This window comes from Prionailurus viverrinus, chromosome C2 (assembly GCF_022837055.1).
Source record: "Prionailurus viverrinus isolate Anna chromosome C2, UM_Priviv_1.0, whole genome shotgun sequence".
Lineage (NCBI taxonomy): Eukaryota > Metazoa > Chordata > Mammalia > Carnivora > Felidae > Prionailurus > Prionailurus viverrinus.
This window is the reverse complement of record NC_062569.1, coordinates 36,738,039-36,755,738: the sequence shown is the minus strand read 5'-3', so window position 1 is coordinate 36,755,738 and position 17,700 is coordinate 36,738,039. Positions and strand designations below refer to the sequence as shown.

Below are 17,700 nucleotides of genomic sequence, written 5' to 3'. Positions count from 1 at the left end.
TCTGACCAACTAATACTATTTCCAGTTTATTATATTTTTAAATGTCTTTTTATGTTGAGAGAGAGACAGAGTGCGTGCACAAGTGAGCACAAGTGGGGGAGAAGCAGAGAGAGAGGGAAACAGAATCTGAAGCAGGCTCCAGGCTGTGAGATGTCAGCACGGAGCCAGACATGGGGCTCAAACCCACGAACTGTGAGAGCATGACCTGAGCTGAAATCAGATGCTTAACTGACTGAGCCACCCAGGCGCCCCTCCAGCTTAATTAAATCTTCCCTCCTCAATTAGTCAAGGCAACTTTACTGAAATATGCAGAAATCAAAAAACATAAAATGAGAGTTTCCATATAGATTTTAACTCTCATGGTACAAAAAAATCTTGGAAAACCTCTTCATTAATCAATAACATATCTATTATTAGCACTTTACAGGGCTTGTTAATAAAATTTGGTGTACTTTTATTAGTAAATCTTTAAGACATGACAAAGAGTGAAGCAATGCAACGTCGAGTAAGGCTACTCTCCGGGGCCAGACTGAGGCCTATTTTTCTAAATCTTCTGATCGGAGGAGAAGGCCCAAGGCCCTCCTGCAGCCGCTGGCCACCACCCAATTCCTAACGTACAGAACAACAAAACTGAATCAACAGAGCAACTTTTGCTTCTCTCTACTGCACAGCTCCTTCTATAAAAAGAAACTTAGAAATAAAACCCAACTAAAAAAAGAACACACTGTATTAGGATACTGACCTGGAATTCTGCAAAAGTCAAATGCACAGTCCATTTTGGGGCAGTGTGGGGCCCATATTGAAGAGAAAACTACCGCACGGGTCTGCGAGTCCCTGCAGAGAGTGTTCCGACAAAGGACACAGCTTCAGTGAGTCCGGTCCACCACCCCACACACATCCCTGCAGTACGTTTTCTCACAGTCCTGTTGGGTGACTACGTCACACCCTCACATGACAAGGTGTTAGAAACACACGCATCGGATCTCAAAAACAGATTACAAAACAGAAGCCCTTTATAGAGTTCGGCTATGTCTAGGAAAAGGAAAATCCTCTTGATTTCTCTTCTAAACGCAGTCCAAAAGGGGTAGAGAAGAGCTGCATTTATCAGACTTTAACGCACTTAAACTATCAGATTCAAGAAAGCATGGTAAGGTGAGGAAAGTTTGCTTTTTCAACTGAAATTCAGGCCGTTCGAAAGGCTAACACCAGGAAGCTTCCAGGGTGTATTCAACAGAGAAAGGCTGGCTTGAACAACCTCACCTGAATATATTCTTTTGAAAAGGTAAACATCTGGTCTCTAGACTTGTAGTTGCGTGCATATGGATTGTAAGAACGAGCATTATCAGATTCATGAATGATGCAATGTGCTCAGTTAAATATTTCAAGTTGCTTGTTTGGAAAGATGAAAGGGGGAAAAGGTCCTTGGCTTCTTTTTTCCTTTTTGAAACACAACAGTATTTCAGGGTAGTCCATGTACCTTGGGTTCATCTCAGGATCATGCATGCCCAGATATCTGCTTGCTTAGAGAGTGTACCTCTAAGCCCTCTGGTGCTGTATTTGTTCCCGATCTCAACCAAATTCCACTGACACTCAGCGTCCCTAATGCAAGAGGCATTTTATTTTATTTTTAAATTTTTTTTTCAATGTTTATTTATTTTTGGGACAGAGAGAGACAGAGCATGAACGGGGGAGGGGCAGAGAGAGAGGGAGACACAGAATCGGAAACAGGCTCCAGGCTCTGAGCCATCAGCCCAGAGCCTGACGCGGGGCTCGAACTCGCAGACCACGAGATCGTGACCTGGCTGAAGTCGGACGCTTAACCGACTGCGCCACCCAGGTGCCCCGCAGGAGGCATTTTAAATATGAATGCTGCAGGAACCAAGTTACCAAAAAGACCAGAACAGGGTTCCTGTCCTCTGGGACTTCTCATTTCCAGGTGAGCTTATCATAAAGAATTGGTCTCAAAAAACCAAATACCAATATTTTGGAAGCCTGAAGGGCCGACTGATTTAATGGCCCTATTCCTCTCAGGTGACTTCTTCCTCTTGGGAAGGACACAAGGAAGAAATGTCAGAAATTTTTGGCTACTGAACAACAATGACCCTCCAGCTGGTCACAAGAACTAAGATGGACTGAACACTAACTGCTGCTTTGGTGTTAAACCATCTAAACCCAGCTGCCCTGGCACCCTCCCTTTCCCCTCCCACCCCCCCCTCCCTCTGTCCCCCAGGTTTCTCAGGACTACTGAATGACAAGGAATCCCAGTTTACACTGGTTCTTTCTGGAGGAGCCAGAAACTGGGCAGGAAGGGGCGAGCACACAACACACACACACACAGCATGAAGAGCAGCACTCGGCACACGGTGGGGTTGGTTCAGTGAGTGTGGGCTGGAATCAGCTTGAGAACTGACCATGTCCTGCTCAGCTGGTGGTTTGGAGAGGACTGCTTATGCAGTCCATGCTTCACACAGTACACGGGATGGTCTTTCATAAACACAAATGAGATCAAGTCCACTCCTGCTTAAAACCCTTTGGCGGTGTTCTCCAGACATCAGCACAAAATCCAGAAGCTTCACTGTGGCCTGCAAGGCCCGGTATCGTCCACAGGTCCCGGCTGCTCTCTCCGGACCTGCCTGCTCCCCTCCACCTCACTCTCTGTGCTCACTACATAGGCCTCCTTTTGCTTACTCCACCTGCCAGGTCTCTTCCAGCCCCAAGGGCCTTTAAACACACTGACCCCAGTCCTGCCCAGGGCTGGCTCACTCTCGTGCTTCAGGCCCAGCTCAAGTGTCATCTGGGGGGATCACCCAAGTCTCTGTCTGATTCTGCTTTCACTTGCCCTCATAATGCCCGGTTTTCCTTCATACCACCTACCTCATCCTGCAATTATCACATGCGTTTGCCTGCTTGTGCATTGTCTGCTCTGCCCACCAGAAGGTAAGCTCTGGGACAGAAAGGACCTTGTGAGTCCTGTTCACTGCTATGTCTACAGGATGCAGCACGTGGTAGGTGCTCAGGAAACATCTGCTGAATGACTACATGAAATGGCTAGGCATAAAAAACATGAACGAGGCTCCCCTTGATTGAGAGAGCAACCTGCCCCCCTCCCCTGCATTCCCGATGCCCTGTACCCTGCTCTGCTTTTATTTTTCCCATGATATTCCAATATACTACGCAATTTACCCCTTTACTTCTTACTGTCCACCTGCCTGCTAGAATTGAAGTGCCACAAGGGCAGTAAACTTTGATGTTCTACACTGATGTATTGTAAGCACCTAGAAAAGTGCCTGACACATAGTAGGCCCTCAGTAAATACTCACTTACTGAATAAACAATCCACACTGTAAATAGATACATGTTTCTAAATCAGCATTAGATATGGGTAGGCACCATAAATACTGCCAAATACAATGCCCATCTGTTTAAATTTCCCTAATCAATTTAGAATAAAATTGCTTTTATCTGATGTATTTCAGGTTGCGAAGCACTTCACATACTAATTCTTTTTTTTTTTTTTTCACATTTTATTTATTTTTGAGGCGGGTGGGAGGGGCAGAGACAGAGAGGGAGACACAGAATCCGAAGCAGCTCCAGGCTCTGAGCTGTCAGTACAGAGCCCGATGCAGGGCCCGAACCCACAAGCCAAGAGATCATGACCTGAGCTTAAGTCAGACACTTAACTGATTGAGCCACTCAGGCACTCCAAATATTAATTCTTTTAATCCCCGTCAGCATCCCGGGCAGTGGGAAAGTAAAGTGGAGATATTACTATATACTCACAGGGTTAAGTAAATTAACAAACAGAGTTTGTGCTCAGTATATGGAAGCTGATATTATCGTGCCCACGGTATCGAGTGGAAACTGAGCCCAGATCAGTACCGTGCTTACAGAAGAGCTGTCATTTCTGATGGCAGCATGGTGCTCAGTCCCCCACGCTCTACTGCCACCTCACATGCGTGTGCACACACAGCAGGAGTGAAGACAGAGCAGCACAAAACTGCCCTGCACCGAGTCCAAACAGCAGGCGTACTGTATGGGATCACTACTGTGGAAGCCCATAGCAGGAAGAGACCCAGGCCAAGATTCAAGAGCTAGAACCACTGGGGGCAGCCAGCCTAGATCACACACCAGGAAGTAACTAAGAGGGGCACCTGGGTGGCTCAGTCGGTTAAGCATCCGACTCCTGGTTTGGGCTTAGGTCTTGATCTCACATTTTGTGAGTTTGAGCCCCACATTAGGCTCTGCATGGACAGTGTGGAGCCTGCTTGAGATTCTCTCCTTCTCTCTCTGCCTCTCCTGTGCACTCTTTCTCTCAAAATAAATAAACTTAAAAAAAAAAAAAGTAACAAAGAAATGCTGCCTGTCATGAAGCAGAATGTGTCAAGAGTGGTAGCCAAGAAGGGCAGCTGAGGATTGGAGTTAAGGCAAGCAGACCCCCTGCCATGGGCAGCAGTCACCAGGCCAACCTAGGTGCCACCTGAACACATAACACAGTAAGTCATGGTGCCTGCCCCACAGCCCAGAATTTGCTAAACACTCAACACCACGTTGGCCATTAAGTGTGGCCAACTTAAAATCTTAGTATTAAAAGAAGTTGTTTTCTAAAAGTCTATTCAGTCCAATTCAGTCCAAGGACTCAGGAGACAAAGACCAAGGATTTGCACAGCCAGGATTTGTTACTCTGAAGTGTATGTATGTATAAGGAAAATGAATTTTCATTTGCTTCCCCTCGCCAATGAGTATTTAGATTTATCCGCTCATTAGAGGACTGGGCATGATGCAGTCTCAGGGATCATGAAGCTCATGCTAGAGACCTATCAGTCAGGGTACAGCATGAGAGCAATGAGTATGAAGCGTCAGGGGAGCACCAGCAAAAGAGAATCTCCAGGGGAGGGTCACTTTGGGTGTGAGCTTTCCCCATGACAGACAGAAGAGTCCCTCCACAAACACAGAACTGAGAGGTGGTCAGTGAGGCTCACTGAAACCCTAAATCCAAATTCCAGTATCTTTTTTTTTTAATTTTTAATGTTTACTTATTTTTTAGAGACAGAGTATGAGTGGGAGAGGGGCAGAGAGACAGGGAGACAGAATCCGAAGCAGGCTCCAGGCTCCGAGCTGTCAGCACAGAGCCCGATGCGGGGCTGGAACCCACAAACCATGAGATCATGACCTGGGCCGAAGTCGGATGCTTAACTCACTGAGCCCCCCAGGATCCCCCAAATTCCAATATCTTTACCAAGGATTATAAAGTCCTCTGCGACTTAACCGCATTTCCTGCCACTCTAACGTGCATCAGCCTTCTTTCTGTTCATTCAATATGCCTAGGAACTTGTCACTTCAGGGTCTTGCTTCTGCATCCTAGAATGCCCTTCCAGCCCAGGCAGTAGTCCCCTTTTATCTCTATCCAACAATCCTTTCCCCCTCAATTAGGTTCATCTGTTATCTATTCTCAGCATACTTTTCTTTCATAGCACTCGTTACGACTGTAATTAAACATTGAGAAATGTGTGCCTTTACCACAAAAGTATAAATTCTATAAGAGCTAAGACTGTCTACCAGTATCCTTAGCTCCCGGCACTGTACTTGGCACAGAACAGGTGCTAACAAACCTTTACTGAATGAATGCAAAAACAAAAAGCACCCAAACATTAAGCTTTCTAAAGCCAACTATACCGGGCACTGTTACCAAGCTTTCTGGATCCAGCATTAGGTCAACAGAAACTGCCCTGCCATTTGTCACCTATGCTAAAAGGGGTGAGTATGTTTGTTGAACATAAAAAAAGCCAAGAAGGCTGTTTTGACATGGTATAAGGAAACACACACACACACACACACACACACACACACACACACCCCAGATCAACACTGCTAGCCTAAACCTGAGCCGGATAAGACAAGCCAGGGCAATCTATCTATTGCCCACAAAGTTGTCACTGCCCAAACAAGTTAAAACACTGAAATGCAGCTTCAAAACACTGAGAAATGGCTTACTATTACTGCTTTGGCTCAAAAAAAAGGGAGAAGAGCAACCCTTTATGCCCTGATATGCTTTGTTCTGTTACAGACAACAGGCCCAAAATGGAATTCCTTATGCTAAGCTAAGCCCCATGTCACCAAACTGAAACTTAACTTAGTTTTACCTCTTCCAGAAATGGAATCTTAAACCAGTCAATCACGAATCAACTTTTATCAGCATTAAGTACCCTGCTAATAAGGCCCTGCCGTCCGCTATATGGAGAGTAACCTTGCAATAACCAATCTGCCTCTTTGCCTAGTGTAACTTCCGTATTCTGCTCCCATCTGCCTATAAAATCTCTTGCCTTGCATAGCGCTTTGGCGCTCCTTTTTTTTATCTGCTAGATTGGATGCTGCTCAATTCACAAATTATGGAATAAAGTCAATAAAATCTTTAATATTTACTCAGATGAATTTTGTTCTTAAATAGTTCAAACTCCAGGGATTTGGCTTTTGTCTCTTGAGTGCTTAGGCTAAGCTGGAAACAAACTTTTAAAATAACTTAAAAAAATACTAAAACTTCAAAGTGGCTAACATGTGGGTGTAGTATAAAAAAGTTACTGAGCTATGTTGTGCACATGCACTGGCCCATGACTTCTAACTATGCTGTTGTCCCCTGCTCTTTTGAGAGCCCCTCTGGGCAGCCTTCCTCAGGGCTGGTGTAGTGTCACATTGACATCCCACCACAAGTGCATCAACGTCCCCAACGAGACCTGCTCATCTGACAGGAGGAAATTCACCTCCTATGCCAGCCACACGCTGTGCCCTCAGCACCTGACAGGCACATCCATGTGCCCAGTACTGTTCTACACACTGTGTACACACCATCCTGATTAAGTTCACAGCAACCTGATTTTGCAAATGAAAAAACTGAGGATTCTGAGAGGCTGTGTCACTTGACTGAGGTCATTTCACTAGTGAGCGGCACAGCTGGGATTCAGACTCAGCAGTAGAACTCAAAGACTAGACTCTCCATTTCAGGCTCAGAAGCACCAAGAAATAAAGAATAAGTTCTTGGTACCAAAGGCTCCTAGGCTCATGACCACAGCCTACTTACCCGTGTGTGAGTGCCTGGCAAACTTTCAACTGGACTTGAGCAGGGCTGCCAAATGCAGGGGGACAGGCCATGCCCTGTGATATGCTGTCAAGAAGGGGAGGCTGAGAGCCAGCTCACGCTCTGCTTGGCCAGGCAGGTACACTGGGGAGGGCTGGATCCTCCTGCCATACGGACAGGGCTGTTTCTTTAAAATGCATAAAGATACCATATGGACCACCAGGTGGCTCTGGGGTGAACATTTTGGGGAAATTCAGAATTTTCCATAACATTCTATTTTTAATTTGTGTTCCTAAAAAAAAAAAAAGTAAACTTCAAAGTAATATATGGCATTCATAAATATTATTATTATTTTTTTAAGTATTTTATTTTTATGGGGCACCTGGGTGACTCAGTCGGTTAAGCGTCCAACTCTTGATCTCAGCTCAGGTGTTGATCTCAGGATCATGAGTTCAAGCTCTGTGTTGGGCTCCACGCTGGGCATGAGGCCTACTTAAAAAAAGATTTTAAGTAACCTCTACATCCAATGTGGGTCTCGAACTTACAACCCCGAGATCAAGAGTTGCATGCTCTACCAACTGACCCAGTCAGGTGCCCCACAACTGTTATTTTTTTGATCCACTTCTATTTCAAGGTAATATTTATCAAATGCTTACCACTCACCAGTAACTGAGTGCAACACAGGGGCTACCATAAGAAGTGGGTATTGAAAGGGTGAGTGAGGAGATCAGAGCTCCTGAACCAGGGGAACTGAGAGACCCCAAAGCCCTGTATCAATCCATTCATGAAACAAGGCTCTCCCTAAGGATAATTCAGGATGAGGGAGATCACGTCCAATCTGGGATAGTGGCAGAGAGCTTGAACTTTGGTGGCAGGTGGACCTGGCTCCGTCACATTCTGGCTGCGACCTTGGGCACACTTCTTAAGCTCTTTGCGCCTCAGCCTCTTCATCTGCAAAATAGAGCTAAAAATAGAATCTATCAGGGCGCCTGGGTGGCCCAGTCGGTTAAGTGTCCGACTTCGGCTCAGGTCATGATCTCACAGTTCATGGGTTCAAGCCCTGCGTCAGACTCTGTGCTGACAGCTCAGGGCCTGGAGCCTGCTTTGGACTCTGTGTCTCCCTCTCTCTGTGGCCCTCCTTGGCTCATGCTCTGTCTCTCCTTCAAAAATAAACTTAAAAAAAATTTTTTTTAAATAGAATCTATCAGGGTTAACATGAGGATTAAATGATAATACCTAGAAAGTGCTTTGTGTAGTGTCTGGAACAAAATCAAGCTTGCTAACCATGAGCTATTATTAATATTACTATTACCAATTAATAATTAGTTGCAAATGTCAGTAGGAACAAATATTGCAAGCCTTGGCCCCAGGCCCCAAATATAAGGAATGTGAAATTCCTCAATGGCAGGGACATATGTTCTATTTCACTGTGTGCCCAGAGGTCCCCATCACCCCTCACAGTACTTAATACCCCCAGAGGGGCTCATCAACTAATCATTCTTCCCTAATGCAGACAGCAGTTACATCTGAGCCTTAGCTCAGATGTGGGCATTTAGTTACAAGTACCATCTTAAATTCTATTCTTTCTTTAGTTGCATCTTTTGTTAGCTTTCTTCTCAGCACGTGGAAAAAAGGTATTACAAATTTAAATTAAAAAAATCATTCAAGTTAGCTATTTATTAGCAATTCTGGTAAAAAGCTTAATAGGAAGGAGACCAGAATGTTTAATGTTTAAGACAAATACCTAAATCACTTACAAATTTCCATGATGTGTCCTTGTCCCCTTAAGTCAGATCACTCGAATTGTGCTCTACAAGGCAAAGTTAGGGTGTTGTCTGTCAGCTTACTCGGTGATGAGGCTGCTCTGGAGAGCAACATTCTTTCACCTCTGTTCTGCTGCTCCACCTCTACCTGTAGACAGACTCCTAGCTGATCACGTTTGCTCCTTTCCTCTCATACCATGGGACTTTTGCAAGGCCATGTCCTGGGACCTCCTTCTTACTTTAAACTAGGAACCTAGTAACTTGTCAGTTTGGTATGACTTATTTTAGAGAGCATTTTGATTTTCTGATTTTAGAATTTTTTTAGTTTATGTCTCAGTTTAATGGATTCATTAGATTGTGGTTTGTTCATTAAAAAATTTTTTTTTAATTTGGGTTCAGTCTGGGGTTTAACATGTTTATGTGCTTATTTGGATCTGGTTCAAGCTTCCACTGAAACCCTGGAGGAAAATTTTTGACAACTGTCAGATGTAGTCAGTAGTCTCAAACTCTCCTTCTCCTGTTCCACTGGGCTGTCTTTTCTCTGTTTGTATAGTTACATCTTTATCCTTAGAGGTTAAAGCAGGGTCTCTGCTTATACACTCCAGGGTTTAAATTCCAGTTCTGCTGCTTACTAGCTGTATGAACTTGGACAAGTCAATTAACACCTCCAGACCTGTTTTTTTTTAATCTACAAAATGGATATGATAGGGCAACTTACACATAAAGTGCATTTCATTCTATTGCTCTTTTCACTCTAATTTTCCATGAAAATTCCAGAAATCAATACCTACAACTCTTTTCTTTAGCCCATCTCATTTTGATAATAACAACCAATTTAATGCTTGCTGCTTGAAAGGTTGGAATCAGGGGTTTCTCTGAAGCTGAAGTGGAAAGATGAATGGCCTAGAGAGTTTCAGGCTTCAAGGGCTTCCAGTGAGCCTGAGCAAAAGACTAGTTCTGACAGGCTGGGCAGTCGGGAGCCAGGCTGACCCCAGAAGAAAAGGAGTTAGCTACAAAACAGTCATGGAAGGTAAATGCAAAAACAAATATTTAGCAAAATAAGGGACTATGTGGGTAATAACAGTAACAGTTCCTGTATCAAAGTCTTGTGAGAATATGTTAATGTAGGTACAGTAATGTAACTGATAGAACCAATGCCTACTTTTAAAGAAAAAGTACATGCATCATGATGTTTATGATAAATAAAATCAATAACTGTATTAACAAATAGAAAATTAGTGACTCTATTGTTTTTGGTGGGGGGGGGGGGTTTCTATATGCCCATTGAAGATATCACCCACCACAACCCTACTGTGAAGAATAAGCAGAGAAGAGGCCAGTGGCTTCTTTGGGTCCACACATTGCTCTTCCCACTGTGGGTAAAGATGCTGAGCAAGAGTGCCCTCAGACTATCATCTTAGCCCCAGATTAGATCATTACTTAGTTTTTTGACACACAGAAATGGCAAAAACATCCACATGGCCAGCCCCACCAGTGTTAGCAGACGGAGGGAAGGCAAAGCATTTTACAACCTGAGTGCTCTATTCTCTTCACAGCTCCCTTCTGTTCCATCCTCACCTCACTGGGAAGGGGGCCTTTAAGCACAATAAAGAAGTCATGTCCAGAGTGGCAATCAATACCAGCAAGGAAGAGAGGAGGCAGGGCAGAGGGTGCTCTGTACCAGAAGGGGTGGGGCCAGATGCAGGATATGGGGAAGGGAGACCATGGAGGAAAGAACCTGGGGCTCCCTCCCAAGGAGGTCTCTGCGCTGAGGAGCTTCCTAGTAATCACAACTCCTGGGAAGGTCTGGCTACTGTCACTGAGCCTGCCCACGCTGCTCTTCCAGGTGTCACGGGCTTAATAACAGGGTTATGGTCATAAAAGTAAATTTCCTAAGGCAGTTCCTAGCTCCGAGATTAGACAGCCCCTGTTACAAACATGATCCGTTAGACAGAGTTTTGCCTTGGCAGCAGCCTTTTCCGGGTTGTGTTCTGAGCTTCTTTTACATTTGATGACCACAGCCCATCTCCAGTCCAGAGCGCTGTGTCCACAAGATGGTGCTGAGTCCACACAGAGAAATGCTCAGTGTCCTGGGTAGCTGGTAATTCTGTCCCCTCAGTCTTTCTCTCAATGGGCAGATGAGTATGCATTGCTCCAAAAGAAATAGACATTGAGTGTTTTAGGTAACAAAGAGAGCCGGCTTCTTAATGGAGTTTGCACTCTAACTTGTTCTCAATTTGCCACAAATGGCTTCTAGGGAGTCTTCAGATAAAGGGTGGGTACCGCCCTGCCCAGTGCAGGAATTTCCTCCTTGGAGGGGCAGTCCTCACCAGGAGCAAAGAAGGGGCCCTCAATGGTGGCCTCTGCCCTACGAGAGCTCTTTGAAGGTTTATTTAGCATGTCCCCCCTTCCTGGGCTAAACATTTCAAATTCCTCTACTAGTCCACTGTGAAGAGGGTTTAATAGACAAAGAGCATTGGATTTGGTCCAATCCTCTCATTTGGGATGCAAGTAAATTGAGGCATGGAAAAGTCTAAGATCTCATGGTGTGACCAAAACTGGTTTCTGGACTTCCGATTCCATGTGCTTCATTATATCACACTCAAATGGCAGATACTAGGACCTGCTTACTAATAGCAGGACCACAGAAAGGACCTGACCTCCCTAAAACCACACAGGGTGTTAGGAGGATTCAGTGAGAGTACTTGAGCACTCAGCAAGGGCAAATAGGGAGCAAATAATTGATTTTATTTAGGATACACACATGCTTCTTTTTTTTCTGGCATGAAGTTCTCCTTTCTTCCCTTGTTTTCTTCTTCTTTCTCAGCTTCCAAACTTCCAAGGCTGAGTTTTTTAACCGAAGCTCAAACACACCCATTTATTCTGATTAAATTTAATCATGTTCATTATGTTCATCATCTCCAGTGTGCTGGGATATTTTAGAATGTAAATTCTAACTTAAAATGGATCTACTGATGTTTTAAAAACATGTTACACAGATTAATCCTCCTGAAACTTACAGGTAAGTTTAGGATGGTGATGTCTGTGACAAAAAAAGGCAGGGCTGTTTTCTATGCTCACCTCTAGAGTGGCAGAATGTGGTCATTCTTCTAACCTCTCCCCCCACCGCCCATCATGTTTCAGGACTGGGACTTGGAAAATATTTTTCAACCTATCAGGATAAAACAGATAAAGCCTTGATTTCATTTTTGGTGAGGAAGCAGGCTGAATCTACACTATGAGGAAGTGGCCCTGTGAAGAACATCTCCGTCTGTGTTAATGCGTTAATATGTTTGGAATCAAGACACTGAGACCTCAGGATAAGTGAGCTCTAGTGCTGAGATCCAGAAAACTTCTGAGCTGCAGAAAAGAAACCTTTTACTTAAAAGAACCAGCTCCCTGGAGTTGATCTGTGATCCCTGGGCTGGTCCTTGGTTACAGGTGAACCAATGTAAAACCCTGACCAGTTACATTCTCTCAGCTCTGTTGTTTCAGTAAGCGGAAGACTCTAATTTTCTAACCACTCTTCCTCATTCCCACATCCTCCCTAACTAGTTCGTGCCATTTGGTTTTCTGGGGCTCACAACCCAGCCTCCTGGTACCCTGCCCCACCAGGAAATCAGACAACCTGCAACTAACTGCCTCGGTGCCCATATTCACTGACCCAGCAGGACACCACCTTCTCCATCCTGGCACTTTTCTAAAGGCCAATCTTCTGGACCCAAATGCAGAACAAGGACAAGAACACTCAGCTTTACTCCTGCTTAGCCTTAGGCCATTTACAAATCACTTTCATACGTACCATTTCATTTTCTTTCTCACAATACCACTCTGGGCTGTGAAATACTATTTCCATTTCAAAGATGAAGACACCGAGGCTCAGAAAAATTAAGCCAAATCCTAACACCACATATCATGTAATTGGCAAAGTTGGGTTTTTGACCCTGATCTTGTGACTGTGGGTCACAAACTCCTTCTAGCATACTTAAAAGGAAGACTGTATTTATGTGATTCCAAATGCTATTAATAAATATGAATCACCATCTCATCTTTTGAGTATTATGTTTAATGGCTGTGTTTTTGTGTGTGTGTGCCGAATTCAGTGTCAAATGTGAATATGCCATTCGAAAGATTATATATCAATAGCCATTTGACCAACAGATCCAGTTTTTCCTGACCGGCCTACAAACCATTAACACTGCCAACCAGGTGACCATGTCTGCATTCCACTTTGTATTCTCTGCCATCTTGCATTACGTGATGGCACAACATTTTGTTTAATTCGTTCTGTAAAACGGGAATGATACCTGAGATGATTATTGGGTCAGTTAAAGGAAGTAACGACTACAGAGAACCTAGCTAGGAAGTGTTCAATTAATGGTATTACATACTACTACTTCTACTTCTACTAAAACTTCATTACGGTCATTAAAACCAAGTAGACCTTTGTTTTCTTAACAGGTGTCTGAGGAGGTGTAAGGCAGCATGGGCTCAATAATTCAGAGAAGCAGAAACACTATTTCAACCCCTTAGCTTTGTTTAATCCTTTATTTCTTCCCTCATTCAGCAATTGCCTGGAGCCCACAGTCTAATGAAGAGACAGGCATGCACACAAACAGCTCCTCCGTGATGATCACACTCGAGTGAGTGTGCCCAGGACTCCGAAGGAGGCAGGCTTAAACAGTTGGGGGAAGGAGAGTCAGGGAAAGAGAGGTGGAATGGAGTCCTGAAAGATACAGGGCATTTCTTTGGAATCGAAAAGAGAAAAAGGCATTCTATCTCCAGGCAGAGGTCTGAGCAGAGGCAAGGAGGCATGAGATAGAATGATACATTTGGGGAATGGCAAAGAGGTGGGGAATGGCTGCCACACAGGGTGTGGACAGGGCCTGATGGAGACAGAGAGGGACAGACTGGCAGGGACCCAGGTGTCAAGAGTTCTGAATGTTACCAAGACTTTGGATTTTATCCTCCAGCCTAGCATATTGGAGTCACCCACGGGAACTGGATAAAAAACCAACAAGCAGGCTCCAACTCGAGATTCTGGTTTGTTTGGTCTTGGGTGAATACTGACTACTGAGATTTTTTAAATTTATTTATTTTCAGAGAGACAGAGAGCGAGCGAGTGGGGGGTGGTCAGAGAGAGGGAGGAAATCCCAAGCAGTCTCCATACTGTCAGCGCAGAGCCCACATGGGGCTCAAACTCACGAACTGTGAGATCGTGACCTGAGCCATAATCAAGAGCCAGGTGCTTAAGTGACTGAGCCACCTAGGCGCCTCTCCAGATGATTCTAATGTGCAGCCTGGACAATCGTGAATCATTTAAAAGATTTTAAGTGAGAATCATTTGACAAATTTGCAGGCAGATCATTCTGGAAACCATTTGGTAAGAAGGATGTCTGCAGGGAGTGTAGAAAGAAGGCAAAGGTCGGGGCGCCTGGGTGGCTCAGTTGGTTGGGCTGCTGACTTCGGCTCAGGTCACGATCTCACAGTTCGTGAGTTCGAACCCCGCGTCGGGCTCTGTGCTGACAGCTAGGAGCCTGGAGCCTGTTTCAGATTCTGTGTCTCCCTCTCTCTGACCCTCCCCCGTTCATGCTCTGTCTCTCTCTGTCTCAAAAATAAATAAACGTGGGGTGCCTGGGTGGCGCAGTCGGTTAAGCATCCGACTTCAGCCAGGTCATGATCTCGCGGTCCGTGAGTTCGAGCCCCGCGTCGGGCTCTGGGCTGATGGCTCGGAGCCTGGAGCCTGTTTCTGATTCTGTGTCTCCCTCTCTCTCTGCCCCTCCCCCGTTCATGCTCTGTCTCTCTCTGTCCCAAAAATAAATAAACGTTGAAAAAAAAAATTTAAAAATAAATAAACGTGAAAAAAAAATTTAAAAAAAAAAAAAAGAAAGAAGGCAAAGGGAAGGTGGGGAAGAGGAGAGAAAGATCTGAAAGCTATTTGGATGGAAGAATCAACTCACCGGAAATGAGAGGAAAGAGAGAGGGAAGGGTTTACACCCCGATACCATTGCCTCGATGTGCCACTGGCAGGTAGGGAACCTGATCAAAGAGCTGGTTTGGGAGGAGGATAATAAAGTCTGTGCTCCCTGAGGAGCCTGCGGAATACGCAGGTGATGCTCTCAGTCAACAGGCTTCCAAAACAGACTCTGCTGCTGAAAGCCGGCCTGAAGACTCAGACGTGCAGTGCACTGGCAGGCATGGAGGAGGTGGTCGCAGACATGAGCAGGGATATTGCCCAAGGAAAGTAAAGTGGATGAACAGAAGGAGCCTGAGGAATACCACTCCTGAGGGGTAATGGATGTATCAGGATCACCTGGAGGCCCTCATCAAAACTTTAGTTTCTTAGTGCCACTCCAGACTGACAGAATCAGAACGGTCAGGGGGTAAAGCCCCAGAGAGTCATTTTTCACAAGTTCCCAGGCATTTCTGAATCAAGACTAGGACTGGACACTGCATCAGTTTCCTAATAATGCTGTTAACAAGTTACCACCAACTCAGTGACTTACAACGACAGAAATTTCTTCTCTCACAGTTCTGGAGGCTGGAGTTTGCACTGAAGGTATCAGCAGGGCCGCGTTCTTTCTTAAGACGCTAGGGGACAATCCTTCCTTGCCTTTCCCAGCTTCTGATGGCTCTAGGCATTCTCTGGCTTGTGGCTGTGTCACTCTAATCTCTGCCTATGTCTTCACATGGACTTTTCTTTATGGGTTGCTCCTCTGTGTGTTTCTTAGAAGGCCAGTTGTCATTGGATTTAGGGCCCACCCCACAATCCAGAATGAACTCATCTCAACATCCTTAACTAACCTACATCTGCAAAGACCCTTTTTCCAAATAAGGTCGTATGCACAGCATCGGGATACGAACACCTCTTTTGGTGGCCACCATTCAACCTACTACTGACCCCATGGCAAAAACCCACCTGGATAAATGGGAGAGGGGACTGAGATCCAGAACTCCAAGCTAAGTTCCCTGACAGTAGCAGGAAGAAGAGGAAGAAAGAGGTAGAGAGAGAACTATTTCAGGGACTAAAATCAGCAGCTACACTTCCAAGTCTTACGCCGCCCAAGGGACCCTGGGCTGCTAAGAGTGCAGCGCACAAGGCCATCTGAAAGTACTATGCAGACTGGAAAAAATCACCACAATCATAAATTAACAAATGCTAGACCATGGTTCCCTCAAAATACAAGTGAAAGCTTTGAAGGGCTGAAAAGACTTTTCATTAATTCACTTTCTAGACTAAATTAATTTGATATGAAGTTAGGCTTCATTATCTCAGATACTGTGGCCACTTTGTCCTCACTACTCTAGTAGCTTTCAGTCCAGACAAGTCACCGAGGCAGCACAGGATTGGTTACTTCTATCTTTCCAAATGTTTCCTTAGGAGCAGGCAAAACTCTCAGTCACCAACATTAAAGAAGGTTCAGTTACACCTTCCTTCTCATGCCTCCCGGGGTCCCCGCACCTTTACTGAGACCACATCCCTCCTCATTTTTACACTGATACATGTTCCACCACTAAAGTCCTACACCATAATTGTTTGTGTCGGTTCCCTGACACGCAAAGGTTTTCTGGTCTCTTAACATAGGAATTTCCTTTCTTGGCAACATGGTTTGCCTGGCCAGAAGGTCAGTGGGGCATGGGGCAGGTGGAAAGGAACCACATGCTAGGCTGAGGTTAAAGTCATGGCTCAGGAACACTAGCCTTCAGAATCAGATTCCTGGTGTGGTCAAAACCACCCCATCATACATCCTTACAGTATAATGCAACAGGTACATCCCCCAAGATGTCCCTACCCTCTAAGACTATCCGAAAGCATCTTCTAGCTAGCACACCCACAAGAACCAATCTCTACGCAAGTCTGTCTCTGCTTTACCACAGCATCTAGAGCAGTGTTCCCCAAACATTCATGTGCATGAGTCAGCTGGGCATCTTGTCAAGTGCATTTTCAGGCACTGTGGGTCACATGTATGTGGTCCATCTTCATTTATGTCAGGGTGGAGATGGCTGAGGTGTACAACTGGATTTCAGGTTTAAGGAAACTAAGTTCATTTACCTGCTGGTGAAATTATAATAGTTATAATGGTGATGACAATGATGCCAATGACAGGAAGAGCTAATATTTACTGAGCACTTTCTACATGCTAGGCCCTGTGCTAAGTGCTTTACAGACATTATGATTCACTCTGCATCGAGAGAGCTAAGGAAAACAGGAGTGGTTAAAAGATATTTATAAAAAAGGCAAGGCATTTTAAATTCCAGGATGTGCAGAAGGTCAATCAAGTGTCAACAGAGAGAGGCCAATTCTCACACTGTCCCGGTCTGGGACTAGCTAGGCAGTAGCTAAATGCTTGATATTTCAGAAAGCATCTTTGGGCTAAGCAAGTCAATGCTAGAGACTATTTCATGAAATGCCTGCTGTCCCTCACTGTCACCCCATGGCCTGATGCCAGCCAGGTTAGCCTCTGCAGTCTTGGCTTCATTCAGCCGCCTCGGGAGGAACATGCCTGAACAGGGAGTGGCTGCTTTTGGTGGGTTCTTCCTGTTCTATCCTGGGATGGGCACAGTGAGCACTGGGCAGCTTAATCAAGGCTGCTATGTCTGATGCCTCTCAAGATGTCCCCCAGATGTCCTTGGACATACATGTTGTGTTTTGCTGCTGATTCTACTGACAAATAGCTTTGCCAGTATGAGACCAGGCACCGTTTATATTCAAAGTGGTTCCCTTATTTGCTGTGACATGGAGAAGGTTCAATGGCCATGACCTTTCCTTGGGATGGGTCTTAAAGGACTTCAGTCCCAATGCTCTGCAAGAAAAGACTGGGCAGGCTGCCACTGAGGAAACCCAGGTTGGTGGCCTGAGTCAGATGG

At 45.1% G+C, this 17,700-nt stretch overlaps 1 protein-coding gene across 14 annotated transcripts in view; it reads right to left on the bottom strand.

The window, feature by feature from the left end:
- The window catches only part of ZBTB38 (zinc finger and BTB domain containing 38), a 170,999-nt gene that overhangs the window by 50,226 nt on the left and 103,073 nt on the right, over positions 1-17,700 (bottom strand). Inside the window, exon 6 of one of the 14 annotated variants that reach the window (XM_047874298.1) lies at positions 743-834. The exons of the other annotated variants lie outside the window; for them this stretch is intronic. The gene's annotated coding sequence lies outside the window, so the exon portion shown is untranslated. The remainder of the gene's footprint in view (positions 1-742; positions 835-17,700) is intronic. 14 annotated transcript variants of the gene reach the window in all.